Source organism: Nicotiana tabacum, chromosome 20 (assembly GCF_000715075.1).
Source record: "Nicotiana tabacum cultivar K326 chromosome 20, ASM71507v2, whole genome shotgun sequence".
NCBI lineage: Eukaryota > Viridiplantae > Streptophyta > Magnoliopsida > Solanales > Solanaceae > Nicotiana > Nicotiana tabacum.
In genome coordinates this window covers 153,849,277-153,855,549 of record NC_134099.1, presented here as the reverse complement: position 1 = coordinate 153,855,549, position 6,273 = coordinate 153,849,277, and positions in this window count along the sequence as shown.

Sequence of the window (6,273 nt, the reverse complement as noted above, 5' to 3'; positions counted from 1 at the left end):
TGCGGCATGGTCGGTATGAATAATAACCTTAGCACCCATAAGATACGGCCGAAATTTTACCATTGCAAACACAATAGCCAAAAGTTCTTTCTCGGTCACCGTGTAGTTCACTTGAGCATCATTCATTGTCTTGCTCGCATAGTACACTAGATGAAATATTTTGTTCACTCTTTGACCCAAAACCACCCCAGCCGCAACATCGCTCGCATCACACATGAGCTCAAAGGGTAAGCTCCAATTAGGTGCGGTAATGATAGGAGTGGTGGCCAACTTATGCTTGAGAAGTTCAAAGGCTTGCATACATTTTCAACAAATACAAACTTAGCATCTTTTTCCAACAACTTGCACAAGGGATTCACTACTTTCGAAAAGTCTTTGATAAATCTCCGATAGAACCCCGCATGCCCAAGAAAATTTCGAACTCCCTTGACAGATGTAAGGGGATAGAGCCTTGAAATCATATTAATTTTTTCTTTCTCTACCTCAATACCATGCTTTAAAACTTTATGCCCAAGAACTATGTCCTCTTCCACCATAAAGTGGCATTTTTCCCAATTGAGAACAAGATTAGTTTCTTCACAACGGGCCAAAACTCTATCAAGATTATTCAAGAATTCATCAAATGAGTCTCCCACAACACTAAAGTCGTCCATGAACACCTCCAAAATGTCTTCTACCATATCGGTGAAAATGGCCATTATACACCGTTGAAATGTAACCGGTGCATTACACAATCCAAAAGGCATCCTAGAGAAAGTAAAGGTGCCATATGGACAAGTGAATGTGGTCTTCTCCTGATCTTCCGGAGCAATCAAGATTTGGTTGTACCCAGAATACCCATCCAAGAAACAGTACAAGGCACGCCCAGCAAGTCGGTCCAACATTTGATCATGAAAAGGCAAAGGAAAGTGATCCTTGCGGGTCACTTTATTCAACTTGCGGTAATCCATGCATGCCCTCCAACCGGTGACAGTTCTAGTAGGAATCAACTCATTTTGTGAATTTGCAACCACGGTCATACCACCCTTCTTCAGTACACATTGCACCGGTGAAGTCCAAGAGCTATCAAAGATGGGGTACACAACCCCGGCATCCAACCACTTGATCACCTTCTTTTTCACCACTTATTGCATTACCTCGTTCAACCTCCTTTGGTGTTCCAAGGAGGGTTTTGCATCATCTTCCAGAATAATCTTGTGCATACAGAATGTAGGACTTATCCCCCGAATATTAGATAAAGTCCATCCAATTGCCTTTTTCCACTTTTGAAGCACCGCCAATGTGGCATCAACCTACATGTTAGTAAGACAAGAGGAAATAATAATTGGAAAAGTAGAATTTGAGCCTACGAACTCATACCTGAGGTGTGGAGGCAGCGGTTTCAACTCCAACACCGGAGGCTCCTCAATTGAAGGTTTTGTTGGTGGAGTCTTCCCATTTTCACGGTCCAAAGATAATTTCCTAGGCTCATAAGAGTAAGATCACATCCCATGTAAAGTATTCACGCACTCCACTCAGTCCTCATCATCATTGACATCAAGATTCAACAATACAGCCTCCAAAAAGTCCTCCACATTGATCATTGCACTGGTGTCATCAACTATCACTACTGTGACAAGGTCTACAAAAGAGCACACCTTCGTACTATTGGGATGCTTCATTGATTTGCAAACATGAAAGATCATTTTTTTATCACCCACTCGGAAGGTGAGTTCCCCTACTTCCACATCAACTAAGACCTTCCCCGTAGCAAGGAAAGGTCTCCCCAAAATGATAGGAACTTCATAATCCACCTCACAATCCAAGATCACAAAGTCAGCTAGCAAGATAAATTTGTCCACCCGGACAAGCACATCATCAATAATACCCAATGGTCTCTTCATTATTCTATCCGCCATTTGTAATGTCATGGAAGTCGGCCTAGGTTGTCCAATACCCAAGGTTTTGAAAACTGAGTAAGGCATTAAATTGATACTAGCCCCCAAATCACATAGAGCCTTAGCAAAATCTGCACTCCTAATGGTGTAAGGAATAGTGAAAGCACCGGGATCTTCAAGCTTGGGGGCCATTGAATGCACTATAGCACTAACATAGTGAGCCATCTTTATAGTTTCACAATCCATAGAATGCTTCTTTGTAACCAAGTCCTTCATGAATTTAGCATAGCCCGACATTTGTTCAAGAGCCTCCACCAAAGGCATATTAATGGATAAGCTCTTCATCATGTCAATGAACTTTTTAAACTGATTCTTATTTTTCTGCTTTGCGAGCCTTTGAGGATAAGGTGGAGGTGGCCTTGGAAAAGGAGCCTTGGCTTTAGGAACAACCAACTCCGGCATGTCTATTATGTGTTCCCTAGACGAGTTCACATCATTTTGAGTTTCCACCTCGACATCTTGAATACCCATCCTCACTTCTTCATTCACATTTTCATCAATCACATTTTCAACATCATCATCCACAATTTGCTTTTGTTTGGAGCCATGCACATCACCGCCTCTCCCACTTCTTGTTGTTACCACCATAACATGATTGTTCCCACCATTCGGGTTCACTACCATATCACTTGGTAGAGCACCCTTAGGGTGAGTATTTAAAGACTGTGAGATTTGGCCTAACTGCACCTCCAAGTTTCTGATAGAGGTATTGTGTGAAGCCAACTGAGCATCCGAGTCTGCATTCTTCTTCATCATATATTCGAACATCATTTCAATTCTACCCATATCATTTCTAGAAGAACTAGGTCCTTGAGATGGAAATAGGGGTGAATTGTTCGGTTGTTGGTACATTGGGGGCTTTTGAAAGTATTGCCCTCGGTTTCCTTGGTTTACATTGTTCCATCCACCTTGATTGTTATTACCACCCTAATTATTGTTATTACCATTCCAATTTCCTTGGTTGATTTTATTGTTTCTCTGATTGCCCCATTTGTTGTTTTGGTTGTTGTTCCTCCAATTACCATTGACTTGTTGTTGATTGCCCAAATTGCCTTGGGTCTCCATTGTTGTTGGTTGGAAGAATTGCCTCTTTGGCCTTGATAATTATTCACGTATTGCACCTCTTTACTTTGTTCATCATAACCATCATTTTGAAATCCACCACAATCATTATCAAATTGCTCCGAATTCCTTTGGTTTTGTTGACCTCTTTGTCTTCTTTTGTTGACAAGCATGTTAACACTCTCCATGGCATTCACTTGGCTAGGATTTTGAACTTGTTGCAAATGTGCCTTTGCTAGTTGGTTCATTGTAGTTGTCAACTCAGCTATAGCCTACCCATGATCATGTAATTCCTTGTGCAAATGAATAACTGTGGGGTAACCCTGGGGCACATTGGCTCTACTTTTCCAAGCGGAAGAAGTGTCAGCCATCTCGTCAAGAATGTCACAAGCCTCATCATAAGACAGCTTCATGAAGTTGCCCCCAACAAGTTGGTTCACTATGCATTGGTTTGTGGTGTTAATACCCAGGTAGAAAGTCTGTTGGATCATCACCTCGGTCATATCATTGTTGGGGCATTCCTTCACCATTGTTCTATAACACTCCCAAATCTCATGTAAAGGTTCCGTGGGCTCTTGCTTGAACGCCAAGATCTCATCTTTTAATGTAGCCATATGCCCCGGTGAGAAAGTTTTTGCAATGAACTTGTCCGCCAACTCATCCCAAGTAGTGATGGAATGGTTGGGAAGTCGCTCGAGCCAATCCAATGCCTTCCCTCTAAGTGAGAATGAGAAGAGTCTTAACCAGAGAGCATCCTCAGACACATTAGTTTTCTTGCTCCCCCAACATGTATCCACAAACCCCTTGAGATGTTTGTAAGCATTTTGATCTGCAGTGCCCGTGAAATACCTACGCTGCTCTAGCAAAGTTAGCATCACATTGGTTATTTGAAAATTGCATGCCCGAATTTGGGGTGGGATAATAGCACTTGCATAGCCGTTCGGAAGCACTCTAGGAGCCACTCTTGGAGGTGGCGGAGGAGGTTCTGGAATATTATCATTTGCATTAGTATTGGCCTGGCAGCCTCTGCATTTTCCTTGAGTTACAAGAGGCAACTCATCATCTCCGACGTCATCTACCTTCTCCCCCGCAATCACATTTCTAAGAGGGTCATTGGAGTTGTTTTCTGCCATTTGGTACATGAAGTTGTGACACACACAAATTAGTAACAAAGAAGGAAAGAAGAACAATACAAAAAACTAGTTAGATAGATATCCAAAACCATTATCTTCCCAGCAACGGCGCCAAAAAGTTGATCTAGGCCAACCCTGCACTACTATTGAGTAGTGAGAGATGGTCGAAGCAGCTTTTACCCGATGAAGGTCGGGATCGATTTCTACAGGGAGCTAGAAGTTGGAGTCGGGTGTCTATCTAAAGTGGAGTCGTGTATGTGTTCCAAATTGCTCTTCTAAACATTTTTGGGTTTTGATTTACTTCTAATTATATAAACTACAATGCTCAATTAAACTAAAGTAAGCTAAGGTTAAACTATTGCGAGTTGTTCATTTGGTTAAAAGGCACCAGGGTAGTGACTTTCGCCTAAGTGGTCAATTGACAGGTACATGAGTCTAAGGCATGATTGACACATTTGGGGAATATGATATAATCGTTGCACGATACTACCCACTCTACACCTCTCGGTGGTTCGAGTGATTTTGCCCGAATTGACTTTCTCAAGACCAATTGGGTATGAAAATTTGCACAAGCAATCAAGGTTCAAGTCGGGTATTACTATCTCTAGGTTTAACCTAATTGGGGCTATCAATCTCTTGAGTACGCCCCAATTTCTTGTTAGACCAATTTCAGAGACTTAGGCTCTCTTTCTCAAGAAGAGCCAAAGTCAACTAAACACAAACTAGTGTTTGCAACCACTAATTCAACAATTAAACATGAAATCAGTCCAAATATCAAACATCCATAGACAATCAAGCATCAAAATACAAGACCCATCAATTACCCACACTGGGGTTGAGCCACAACCCTAGCTTATGAGTTTAGGTACTCGTAATTGGAGAAGAAAATAAAGAAATAGATGAAGAAAAACTCATATTAATTAATTGCTAAGATAAACTAGAAGATTCAATGTTAAAATGAAACTAAAATTGCTCAAAATAGCTAAAACTATCAAAGTCACGAGCACAGCTCAATACAAAATCTATCTAATGACCTAAAAATTGGAAAAGAAGCTATTTATACTAAGTTGAAAAATCTGGACCAAAATACCCCTGCGGGGCTAGTGCGGACCGCAGAAAATCACGTGCGGCCGCACTAGGGCTCTGAACTTGAAAATCCAACTCTCTGAACTCAGGCAATGCGGACCGCACAGAATCAAGTGCGGCCGCGGTGGCTTCTAGTGCGGTCCGCATGAAATGGAGCGCGTACCGCATTGGCTTCAATCTCCAAACTGACACTTCTCTGATCCTTGGTTCTGTGGACATACTAAATCGAGTGTGGCCGCAGTGAGTCCAATGTGGATAGCATTAAATCTCATGCGGTCACATTGCCTGTTGGCCTGGAAATAAACCTCTCTGAACCTCACTTGTGCGGACCGCACAGAATGGTGTGCGGCCGCATTGGGTCTGCTTTGCCTGAGCTTTGTCTTGTCTTGGTACTTGTGCAAGTTTCACTCCTTTTTGAGCTGATCTTTGACATCTTGTACCTTTGTTGATCAAACCTGCAATCAAGCACAACTTGTGAGCCTTTTGGGACTATTTTGTACAAATTTCTAATCAAAACATAAGCAAGAAGGAGTATAAAATGTATCAAAATCCCTAGTTATCAACGGCTGTGCATATCTTGCTCGGTCTCCCAGGTCGCCTCCTCAACCGGCTGACCCCGCCACTGAACCTTCACTGATACAATGTTATTTGATCTCAACTTTTGGACCTTTCAGTCCTATATTACCACTGGCTCCTCAATATAAGATAGATTCTTGTCCAACTGAACTGAACTGAAATCCAACACGTGCGATGGATCACCGTGATACCTCCGGAGCATCGAAACATGAAATACCGGATGAACTTCTGCCAAACTGGGAGGTAAGGCAAGCTTATAAGCAGCCTCCCCAACACATCTCAATATTCAAAAGAGCCAATAAATCTCGGACTCAAATCCCTTTCTTCCCAAATCTCATAACGCCCTTCATAGGTAAAACCCGAAGCAGAACCCGCTCTCCAACCTTATAGGAAACATCACAAACCTTCCGGTCCGCGTAGCTCTTCTGTCTGGACTGGGCTGTACGGAGTCTATCCTAAATCACCGTAACCTTCTCCAA